This window comes from Cavia porcellus, unplaced genomic scaffold, assembly GCF_034190915.1.
Source record: "Cavia porcellus strain 051 isolate PalLab524CR breed Dunkin Hartley unplaced genomic scaffold, mCavPor4.1 scaffold_25, whole genome shotgun sequence".
Classification (NCBI taxonomy): domain Eukaryota; kingdom Metazoa; phylum Chordata; class Mammalia; order Rodentia; family Caviidae; genus Cavia; species Cavia porcellus.
Window position 1 is genome coordinate 24,363,231 of NW_026947508.1, and position 12,501 is coordinate 24,375,731.

Genomic DNA, 12,501 nt, shown 5'->3' on the forward strand with positions numbered 1-12,501 from the left:
AGCGCACAGGGCGGCTCCCTGGGGTACTAACTTTTCGTCGCCAGCAGAGGGCGCGCTAGCCCTCACGAGGGCTTCCCAGAGGAAGTGTCAGTCTCTCCAGAATCAGGTCCTTGTTGACAAAAGGCTTTGAGTGCTTTGGAGGTAATTCCTAGCATTATTCATTAACGCATGCTGTCTCTCTCTCTTGGGCAGTCTATCGAGGGTTTTTCTTTTTTCTTTTCTTTTAGAAGTAGATTTGTATTTTCCTTTTTAAAAATCTCTGTTTTTGTTGTCCTTGTGTTTTCTATTTCATTATCTTCCTACTTTCTCCCTTCTCGCTCTTCCTTTGGTTTACTTTTGATCTTTTAATTCTTTCTTGACCTTAATGAAATATCAGCTCATTTAGAAAAAATCTTTTTCCAGCCCAGCGTGGCCCCACAGTGGTGGGTGAAATCAATCTACCAAGGTGAAACTCACTACAAACAAGTTCCTGAAATATGTTGGATTTTGTTATGTAATAGCTTGCTCCTATGGCTTAAGCTGCCAAATTAATAGTTAGCACTGTTGGCCAGTTGCTAGGCTGTGCTGAATATAATTGTTTTTAGTAATTGTACTATTTTAACCAGGATGTCATATATGTTATATAATCAGCTTTTTTTCCTTGTATGACAGCACAGATTGCCCTCAGGTAATAACCATCACCATAGTTCAGTATGAAAGGCAGGATGCAAAGCCAAATAGATAGCTATCTCCCATCCTTAATAAATTGGGAGGGTACGTTCTTGGGATATACACAAAGACCAAGAACCAATTACACATAGAAAACATGCCTGAGAAATAGACATTTCTAAGGAAGCCACAATGCTAGTAATAAAGTTTTCTATCATTAGAAATCTACAACCACCAACAGAGAAAATAAAACAAAATAGAAAATTACAAGACAGAAGTAAAATGCAACTCCAGACCTCCATCCCACCCAGGACAAGTCCAGAGCACAATGAGATAAAAGAAATCAGAAGCCACACATTGGAACTTTTTGAAATAATAACATCAGAAGTAAAAAAAAAAAAAAATTGAGATGGCTACCCAAAAATAACTTTTCATTTAAAAAAAAAAGAAATGATGATCAAAACGAAAGATGCCCAACCAATCTAGATAGACTCAGATTTTTAAAATGCCCATTATAGGAAAGAAATGGAAGCCATGAAACAGATTCAAACAGATATGCAAAATTTCCATCGAAAGATAGAATATCAGATTTAAAAGACAGCATTGTGGTTATTGACCACAAAAAGAAAAATATCTTTAAAATAGCAAAGAACTGTGAAAAATCAATCTGACATCTACAAGATGAAGCAAAGAAGAGCAACATAAGATTGATCAGAGTCAGTGAGAAAGCTGGAGATTACAAATACCACACACACACAAACCCTTCACAGAGGTAATGGCAGAAACTTCCCAAATGTGGATAAGGAATTTGACATAAAATAAGTGAAGTAAAGGCTAGCCTTTCAGGGATCATTTCTACAGTACGTTACAAGTAAGTGAGGTATATGGAATTCCAAATAGCCATGATCAAAATAAATTCTACACCAAGGCATGTAACAATTCAGATTCCAAAAATTCAACACAAGAACAGAATGTTTAAAGCAGTTAGAGAAAGGAAACAAATCACCTACGAAGGAAAACCCACTAGAATCACAGCAAATTTTTCAACACAACTCTCAAGTCAAAGAGAGTTTCAAATATTTCAAGCTCTAAAACAACCTCAAACACGGGTTGACGTACCCTGCAAAAACTATCTTTCAGAATTAATGAAGACATAAAATACTCTCATGACAAAGAACAACTGAAGAAATTTATAACCACCAAATCAGCTCTCCAAAATGCTCTGAAAAATAGTCTAGGAAGAGATAAGGAAAACCACAATTCCAAGAACACCAATAGAAAGAAATCACCAGGCAGGGCAAGCAGTTCAACAGAGGGGAAAGGCAGGGTACCAGCAACAGGAAAACAACATGACAAGGACAAATCAATACATATCAGTTATAATCATAATGTAAATGGCCTAAATTCGCCAATCAATAAAACAGACTGACAGAATGGATCAAGAAGCAAGATCCAACAATATGCTGCATACAAGAAACACACTTAACTCAAAAAAGGAATTCACAAACTGAAAGTCAAAGAATAGGAAACAATGCTCCATGTGACAGAAATCTGGAAAAAAGCAGGGGTATCTATTTTTTGCAGTGTGAACTTAAGCCAAGACTGATCAAAAGAAACAAAGAAAATCACTACATCCTTGTAAAGGGAACAATCCATGAGAAAGAGACAACAATCATCAATATATATGCACCAAATACCAGCTCATCCAACTATATAAAACAAATATTAAAAGACATTAAAAAGTCAAATAAACACTAATACAATTGTATTGGGGGTCTCAATACCTCACTATCACAATTAGGCAGATTGGCTAGACTAAAAATCAACAATGAAATATTAAAACTGAACCAAACTTTTGAACAAATGAACTTAGTAGATATCTACAGAGTCTTGCACTGCGCAGCATCAGAATATACATTTGTCCCAGCTGCACACAGGATGTCTCCATAATAAACCACAAACTAGCTCATAGAATGTGGTTAAGTAAATGCAAAGAATTGAAATTATTCCACACATATTAACTGACCGTAGCACAATGAAATTGGAAATCAATGGGAAAAGAAACCACAAGAACTTCATAAACACATGGAAATTAAATAACAATAACTCTCCTGAACAACAACTGAGTTGCAGATAAAATGAAAGAAGAAATTGGCAGTTTTTGCAATTAGATGATAATGACAAACATACCAGAACTTATGAGATACAATGAAAGAAGTCCTAAAAGGGAAATTTATAGCATCGAATACCTGCATCAAGAAAACAGAGCAAGCTCAAATAAACAACTTAATGTTGAATCTCAAACTTCTAGAAAAAGAAGAGCAGGCCAAGCCCAAAGCTCTTATGAGGGAGAAAATTATAAAGATAAGAGCCAAAAGTAATGCAATTGAGGCTAAGAAAATAATACAGTGAATCAATGAATCAAAGAGTTGATTCTTTGAAAGACTAAATAAAATTATAAACCTTTAGCCAACCTTATCAAAAAGAGAAAAGATTCAAACTCTGCAATTAGGAGTAAAAAGGGTGAAATCACAATGAATCTTATGGAAATCCAGAAGATTTGAAAACCTGTATTCAAACAAGATGGGAAACACTGAAGATATGGGCAGATTCTTAGATACGTATGAATGGCCAAAATTAAATCAAGAAGATATAAAAAGTATAAATAACTGATACCAGTCAATGAAGTCAAAGATGTAATTAAAAACAACTGACAAAGGGGCTGGGGATTTAGCTCAGCGGCATTAGCTCCTGTCTTGCAAGCAGGCAGTCGTGAGTTCGATCCTTGGTACCGATAAAAAGGAAAAAGACAAAAAAAAAAAAAAAAAAAAAAAAAGATAGACATAGATAGGCTGGGGATTTAGCTCAGCGACATAAGCGCCTGCCTTGCAAGCAGGTGGTCGTGAGTTCGATCCCCAGTACCAATAAAAAAAACTGACAAGAGCCTAGGTCCCATGGATTCACTGCTGAATTCTACAATAAATTTAGAGATCTAATGCTACTATTGTTGAAACTCTTTTAAAAAATGGAAGGGGAAGCAACATTTGCAAAGTCATTCCTGGAAGCAAGTATTACCCTGATACCCAAACCAGAGAAGGACCCAAAAAAGAGAATTGTAGGCCAATCTCCCTAATGGACATAGATGCAAAAATCTCAATAAAATACTGCGAATCAAATGCAGCAAGTCATCAGGAAGATTATACACCATGACCAAGCAGGCTTCATCCGAGTTATGCAGCGATAGTTCAACATATGCAAATCAATAAATGTCATACACCATATCAACAGAACCAAAGACAAAATTCACATAATCATCTCAGTAGATGCACAAAAAGCATTTGCCAAAGTCCAACGCCCATTCATGATTTTAAAAACCCTACAGAAAATAGGAATGGATGATCCTTATTGTAATCTGGTAAAAGCCATGTATAAGAAACATAACCAACATCTTAATAAACAGTCAAAAACTGAAAAATTTCACTGTAAAGTCAGGAGCAAGACAAGGATGTCCTCTATCACCACTCCTATTCAGTGTAGTTCTAGAAACATTACTCAAAGCAATTAGACAAGAAATAAAAGGAAAAGGGATAGGAAAGGAAGAAGCTGAATTATCATTATTTACAGATGATGTGATACTCTATATCAAAGACTCCCAAAAACTCTATCAAAAGACTTGTAGATTTAATAACTGAATTCAGTATTGTAGCTGAGTACAAAGTCAATATTCAAAAATCAATAGCTGGGCATGAAGAACAAACACACTGAGAAAGAAATTAGGGAAACAACACCTTTCACAATAGCATAAAAAATGAAATACTGGGCTGGGAATTTAGCTCAGTGGCATAAGCACCTGCCTTGCAAGCAGGCGGTCATGAGTTCGATCCCCGGTACTGATAAAAAGTTTTAAAAAAAAAAATTAGGAATCAATCTAACAAAGGAAGTAATTGATAATTATAGTACCCTGAAAAAAGCAATCAAAGAAGATATCAGAAAATAGAAAGATTCCCTTGCACATATAAAGAAAATTGAAAAAGGGAAACAATACTCCCAAAGTATAAAGAACCAACATAGTAAAAATGGCCATACTCCCAAAATTCCTTTATAGATTTAATGTAATTTTAATCAAAATACCTCACAGAACTACAGGAAACATTCCTAAAATTCATTTGGAACTAGAAGAGACCTAAAATAGCAAAAAAAAAAATCCAAAGCAAAAAGGCCAAGTAAGGGACATCACAATCCCTAACTTGAAATTATCTACAAAATTACCATGATAAAAACAGCATGATTCTGGCAAAAGAAAAAATAAAAACAGACCTGAGGATCAATAGAACAGATTAGAATATGCATAAAGAACTCACCCATCTTATCAAAGGTGCCAAGCATCTTCACTGGAAGATTGATGGCATCTTTAATAAATGGTACTGGAAAAACTGGCTTTCCACTTGCCAAAGACTAAAACTAGGACCATGTTTCCCACCATGCACTAAACTAAAATCAAAATGGGTCCGAGTTCTAAATATTAAAACAAAAACACTAAATCTGCTGGAAGAGAGAATACTTGAAGACATAGGTGTAGGCCAAGATTTCATGAACAAAACCCTGATTGCATGTGAAATATTACAAAGAACCCACAACTGGAATCTCATCCTGTTAAAAACTTTTGCACAGAAAAAGAAATTACCAATAGAGTGGAAAGGAAACCAACAGAGTGGGAAAAATATTTAGCCACTTTCCCCTCAGACAAAGCACTAATATCAGAACAAATAAAGAATTTTTAAAAATCAGACCATCCAAATGTAAAAACGTAATCCAAAAATGGGCGTCTGAAATGAGTACACACTTCTCAGAAGAAATACAGATGACAGATAGATGTACGAAAAAATGTTCGACACTGGTCATTTGGGAGATACAAATTAAAACAATGCTGGGATTCTGTCTCATTCCAGAAAGAATGGAAATCATTAAGAAATTGTCGATGTCCGCTCCCGGCCGGCAGGAAAGACACACGACAAGGTCTGGCGGTGGTCAGGCTTTTCTTTATTCTCTCCTTATACAGTCTGCCCCGAAGCCTCTACCGGTCCGCTCCCCGCGGCTCCTTCCGTGCTTCAGTCTCTCTCGAAGCCTCTACCGGTCCGCTCTCCGCGGCTCCTTCCGTGCTTCAGTCTGCCCCGAAGCCTCTACCGGTCCGCTCCCCGCGGCTCCTTCCGTGCTTCAGTCTCTCTCGAAGCCTCTACCGGTCCGCTCCCCGCGGCTCCTTTTGTGCTTCAGTCTCTCTCTCTCTCTCTCTCTCTCTCTCTCTCGGGGGTGGAGGCACTGGCTATATATAGGATTAATAGCTAGGCAGACTACCCTGTGAGGCGGGAACTTAGTGGGGTGATAAGAAACAGGTGCCACACAGGCGGGCTCGATGAGAGGGGTAATCTAGCCCAGGCTTTTGTACTTTCCCACAGGCCTCGCAATCACCGCGTCTGATGACTTGACAGTGCCACGGCTCCCAACATCTCCCCCTATTTTATTTTAAATGATGGCTACGCGCATCGCAGCCCGTCCTGGATAGAGTGCAGAGGCCTATGCCCCGAACTGAGGCCCACCGTAGGCCCTTAGCGTAGACCCTGGTCGGCCGTCCCAGGGTCCACCAAGGCCCCAAGGCCCTCGTCCTTTTTTCTAGGGCCAGGAATGAACCGGACGGAACCTGGTTGCACATAGGCATGCACTCATTTCTCTCCACGAATCCCCTCGGAGAGAAATTTATCTAACAATCCAGCGGCTTTCGAGCGGAACGGGGTAGGGCCTGGCTTAGGTTGAGTCGTGCTGGGGAGGCACGCTCTTACCCGTCATTGACTCACCCACCCTGCTACATGTTGTTGTCTAGGGAGGAGAATGTGGGAAGCCTGTCACTTTTAAACGCGGTCGTAGGCCATGCGAGCGAGCCATGCGTATACAAGGGTAGCACATAGGGGAGCAAGCCGTTCCAGGCCCCCAAAAAGGGATTGTCCTGCAGTTCTTTTAGGGCTCATCTTGTTGTTGGGTCTGCGGTTGGCCTCTGGTGGAACAGGCCTGATCTTCAGTCGAGGGACTTGTCGCGTCAACCTCTCTGGGACCCACACTGGTTCTCGTCCCGATTCCTGCGGAAAGACACAAACCGCGCCTCGGCTTCCTCTTTTGTATCTCTGCCCTCCTTGACGGACCCTTCTCGGGAGCTTCCTCACTGTGCCTGTTCAAACACCTCGCGTACTTCTACAAGTTCTTGAGAGCTCCCCCCGTAACTACCCTCACTCTTTAGGCACGTGTGTATCATTTCCCACAATGGACGAGCAGAGACTGAAGCTCTACCCTCCCGCTCTGCTAGGGAAAGGTCTCTGCCCAACTTTTCCCAGGAGGGCAGGTTTACATGCCCTGTAGGCAGAAACCAGGGAGCAAAGCTGTCAATCTCTGCAAGGAAATTTTCTAAAGTCTTACGCCCCACCTTGAGGTCCTTGGACTTTAGGAGTCTCCGAAGGACCAACACCAAGGCTGTGTATCTTTACTTGGCATGTTTCCCATTTTTAATATATCTTCTGTTATTTTTACTTCTATGTTTATGTTTTACACTCTTTTATTACCTTAAGTTCTGGTGTTATGTTTCATACTCACCGCGTGAGGCCCAAGAAACCCGCCACTTACGCGTGAGGTTGAGAGGAGTCTACAAACCCTGTAGGTGCGCGCCACCCAGGGCCCAGGCTTATCCTCTACTCACCTGTCCTGCAGCTGCAGCACTGTGTAGGAGAATGCAGTCCACCGCCGCGTCTCGGGGTTGATCAATCCCCGTACGGGCCACCAAATGTCGATGTCCGCTCCCGGCCGGCAGGAAAGACACACGACAAGGTCTGGCGGTGGTCAGGCTTTTCTTTATTCTCTCCTTATACAGTCTGCCCCGAAGCCTCTACCGGTCCGCTCTCCGCGGCTCCTTCCGTGCTTCAGTCTGCCCCGAAGCCTCTACCGGTCCGCTCCCCGCGGCTCCTTCCGTGCTTCAGTCTCTCTCGAAGCCTCTACCGGTCCGCTCCCCGCGGCTCCTTTTGTGCTTCAGTCTCTCTCTCTCTCTCTCTCTCTCTCTCTCTCGGGGGTGGAGGCACTGGCTATATATAGGATTAATAGCTAGGCAGACTACCCTGTGAGGCGGGAACTTAGTGGGGTGATAAGAAACAGGTGCCACACAGGCGGGCTCGATGAGAGGGGTAATCTAGCCCAGGCTTTTGTACTTTCCCACAGGCCTCGCAATCACCGCGTCTGATGACTTGACAGTGCCACGGCTCCCAACAAGAAATCAGCTAATAACAAATGCTGGAGGGCTGGAGGGCTGGAGGGAAAACGAACCCTTCTCCACTGGTATTGGAAGGAAAACTGGTGCCACCACTGTGAAAACCAGTGTGGATACTCCTTTAAAACCAAGATTAGATGTTTCCTTTGACCCAGGAATTTCCCTGATGGATATCTTTCTGGAAGAATTAAAAACACTATATATGTGCTCAGTGATATATGTGCACCCATGTTTATAGCATCACAGTTTGTAATAGCTAAATATTAGAAACAACCCAAATGTCCATCAACTAAGGAATGAATAAAAAAGATGTGGCTTTTTAAAATAATGGAGTATTACTCAACCATCAAGAAAGATAAGTTTGAGACATTCCTAGGTAAATCAATGCACCTTAAGACCATATGCCTCGAGTGAAATAAATCAGACATGTGTAAATATCACTTTCTTTCTTTCTTTTTTTTTTTTTTTTTTTTTTTTTTTGTCTTTTTGATACAGGGTCTTACTATGCAGTTCATGCTGGCCTTGAGCTCACTTTGTAGCCCAGGCTAATCTCAAACTTGCAACGATCCTCCTGCCTCAGCCTCCCAAGTGTTAGGATTACAGGCGTGAGCCACCAAATCCGGCTCACATTGTTTCTTTGATGTGAGAAACCAAAAGAATAAATAAAGATCAAAGTGGGTATTATGAAAAAGGAAGAAATTGTTCAAAAGAAAGGGGAACTAGGGAGGGATGCAGGAGAAAGGAAAGTAAAAGGAAAAAAAGATTAAAAAAAGGATGAAATGGAAATAAAGCCTTATAAATGAAGGGGTTGAAAGGAGGGGAAAGGGTTTTTAAAAGAACCAAGATATATCATGTATAGGTGCAAATTCCCTATGAAGAATGGGATCATTGTGTATATCTAAGTTGTACCAGTAAACTTAACTTAAAAAAAAAAACAGCATTCCAAGATGTCATTGGTCAAAAGATGTCAAAACATGGCTAATGTGCATATTAAAAATAGTAAGCACTTCATCATTGGACCAGAATCTGTAAAGTGAGAATTGGAGCACATTTACCTGTGTTATGCTAATAAGGGATGTAAGTTACCAATCAACAACTGTATGGGATGGATCCGTTTATAGGAATAAAATGTCAGATAACTTTAAAAAAATCTTTCTCATTTATAATTAATTCACAATGTTATACATTCTTCTCTAAGTACTTTATCAGCTGCGTCCTATAAGCCTTGAGCAATGATGGAAATGCTTATTGTCATTCAACTGTAAATATTTTATAATTTTAAACATAATTTACTTTATAATCCAATGATAATTTAGAAGTTCGTGTGTGTTTAACTTTCAGATAATTTTTTTCAAGTTTAAATTTAATAAGGTAATGACAGATGAAATGATCTAATTTTGATTTTTAAGAAATATATAAGATTTTTTAAGAAATATTTGTGATTTGATATATTGTCAGTCATTGTTACTGTTCGTTGCCGTGCTTTAAAGAAATGTAAATTATCAATTTCATGTTGTAAGCTTTTCTTCCTTTCTGTATTAACTTGAGCCTTTAAATCATATTTTCCCAATCTGCAATAATTATCAGTAACTCGAATCTATAGTAATCGGTGTTCAATATGGAAAAAAGAAACAACTCCAGGTATTTAAGCAGAATGAGGTTTCCCAGAGAGCACTGGGAGTTCCACAAGCAGTGAACATTGATGTGCCGGAGTGGTCGCTAGGCTGGGCCGGTAGAGTCTGGACCTTGCTGCTTAAAACTGGATGCTCTGGATTGCGCTTGGGAGCAGTCACAACCTGAGGAAAATAACGGTGGTCTCCCCACACATCTGCCCTTCAGATCTTGGCCAGGGGCACTGAGTGGGCGAAGCAAATCCACAGCTCTAAACTCAGCTCAACAGGAGCTGGGGAAATAGCTTCCACTTCCCCGCTCTGGAGCACAGGAGGGACTGGAGGACTGTGAACCGGTGGGAGTGAGCCGCTCTTCTCTGGTCTCCACGGTATTGTAAACTATTTTGCATTACTTGAACTATCAGTTCTTAGTGGCGTGTTTTGGTTTTTTGTAATTGCTGTTTATTAATACATGTATCACAAATGTTCACAATATCGATGTGTTTTGTGGGCATGCTAGACAGTGGCATTATTTTTGAAGATCTTTACAACACATATGAACTTTTCCCCCACTCACATTCACTTTTTTTTGTCTTTTTCCTTTTTATCGGTACCAGGGATCAAACTCAGGACTGCCTGCTTGCAAGGCAGGCACTTTATGCCGCTGAACTAAATCCCCAGCCCCTCACATTCACTTTTAAATTGATCTGATCTTCAAGTCTGTAATGTCAATGCCAGAAAAAAGAATTACAGAAAGAAGTTAAAGAACAGAATCGCAATTAACTAGGGAAAACCAAAAATAATATCATGGCCTTCGTGCCCAACACAGCTTTGTAACAGGGTTACACATTTTTCCACTGAGAGGCAGAGATGCACCGAACTGTCTCTGTCTAACCCCGGTGCAGAACCATAATGAGAAAGACCTCTTAACGCTCAACAACAATTAACATGGTGTGTGATGTGCGCTTTTTCCCTCAGGAACAATTACTCATGTGTTTCTCTACGTGTCCTAGGCAGAGTAAGAAGGTAGGAAAGAGCCTTAGTGAAGAGAAAACCAAACCAAATGACTTTAGGCCAAAGGAGAGATTAACTGTCCTCCTCTCAGCTATGTACAGGTGCGAGGCATTTACCCTCCACAAGGAGGGGCAAACGGGAGAAGCCCACACTACATGCCGGGTGCAGGGACCAGTAACATGTGATATAACCTGTCACCTGCTTGAGCTGCAGCTGGAGCCAGGATACTGCAGGAGCTGGCACACGCACAGCCTTGGGGGGCCTGGCTACCCTCTGGGCACCATAGGGCTTCCCAAGATGGCAGGGGTGCAGGCTGCACGGTGGAGCGGAGGCTGAGTAGGACTGTGAATTGTGTGCGATGTGGGAGTGGAACTGGGAGCAGGGCTGTTACTGACTGTGCTTGCACACTCTTCGGAAGTCTTTCAGAGATTGCTGCAGTTCCTTTCCAAGGCAGGTCTCTTTCCACCATTCTTGAAAGTCTTCCCCTTACTCCACGGATTCCCACGTTTGTCCCCCTGAATCTGGACTCTTCTACTTAACTTTGGTGGCAGCTGTGGTCAGGTTGTGTAGATTTTGGCTTTATATGGTTTTGTGCATTCGGCACCTGGTAGGGTGGAGATGTCAAGCTCCAGAATTAGGAGCTGGGACTGCATGCAGTTGGTGTCCCTCTGCTCAGGCTGTTCACATGTAGCCCGCTGCTGGCTCCTTGCCCTTGTTGTTCTGCATGGCATTTGTGTGAGTCCTCGGCAAGGTGTCCTTGATCTCGCAATGGAGCACAAACCCTGAAATGCCAGCTTTGAGCTCAAACAGGAGCCTCAGGGACAGAAACGCTGCATACACTTTCAGCACCCACGGGTTACCACGGCACACTGCCAAGCACCCAAGCAAGCCAAAAGCAACAATGGTGCCAGTTCTCAGGAGCACGGAGGGAGCATTCGTGGAGTTTTCAGCAGTAAGGGAGACGTAGGTGCCCAGAGGAAGATGTCCCAGACTCCAATAGCCAACCGCATCAGCCCCATGATTCAGAAGCCAGAGGAGCGAGTGAGGAGGAGGGTTTCGAGACAGGGCATCACAGGCTGGGTCTCCATTCTCCTCGAAGCCACACCGCAGAGTTCCAGCCCTGGGGCAGGCACTCAGGGTGTGCTTTTAAATCTTACATTGTGGTTGTAGACTTGTCATTTTTTTCCTTTATGTCTGTAAATTCTTGCTTTATATATCTCAAAGCACCTTTTCAGATGCATTCAGACTCATAAATTACTGTATCCTTTTGGTAGGTTGTCATTTTCTTCTGCCAAATGTTATTTTTCCTTCTCATTCATGTTCCTTAATTTTAGTTTTTATAATACGAGCATTGGCACACTGCTTCCTTTTGGTCAGTGTTTACTTTATATAAATTTTGTCCTTTTATTTTCAATCTGTAGGTGTAATTTTGCTTTTCACTAGGTCTCTGGGGAAGGGCAGATGTTAGGAATGCAGTCGGAGCCTCCGGCTCTCTCATCTGTGTGTGAAGCCGATGCGTCCTGTGACCACTGAGGACCTGGGCTCCTCTCTTCCATTGGTTCTCATACTTTCTTTACAGCAGATTTTCCCCTCTTCTTTTGTGCCCCTTTCTGCTTTCTTTGGATGTATTAATTTGTACCAATCACCTTTATTTTGGAGGCCAGGTTGTAAGTTAGGTTTCCTTAATTTTAACTGTTACCCTTACCTTTCTAACCTATGTATCTGTATCTGGATTTCTCCAAGAAAGTCAAGACTGTCATTTTTGTTCTTCTCCTGAGCAACACAGTTCCCTTCGTGTGCTTTCATTCCCCACCTGCAGACATCCACTCTGCTCACTTCATTATTTTAGTTTTGCCTTTTTCCTTCTTTTAGCTGACATTAAATTATCCTTTAACTTTTTTTTTTATCGGTCCCAGGGATCGAACTCAC

General features: G+C 41.5%; 1 long non-coding RNA gene across 1 annotated transcript; it reads right to left on the bottom strand.

The window, feature by feature from the left end:
* Positions 1–5,667: 5,667 nt before the first annotated feature.
* On the bottom strand, positions 5,668–7,526 carry LOC134472983 (uncharacterized). The gene is made up of 2 exons (XR_010043059.1): positions 7,388–7,526; positions 5,668–6,776 (listed from the first exon to the last, which is right to left on the bottom strand). It is a non-coding gene; the product is annotated as an uncharacterized LOC134472983 (long non-coding RNA).
* Positions 7,527–12,501: the final 4,975 nt, after the last annotated feature.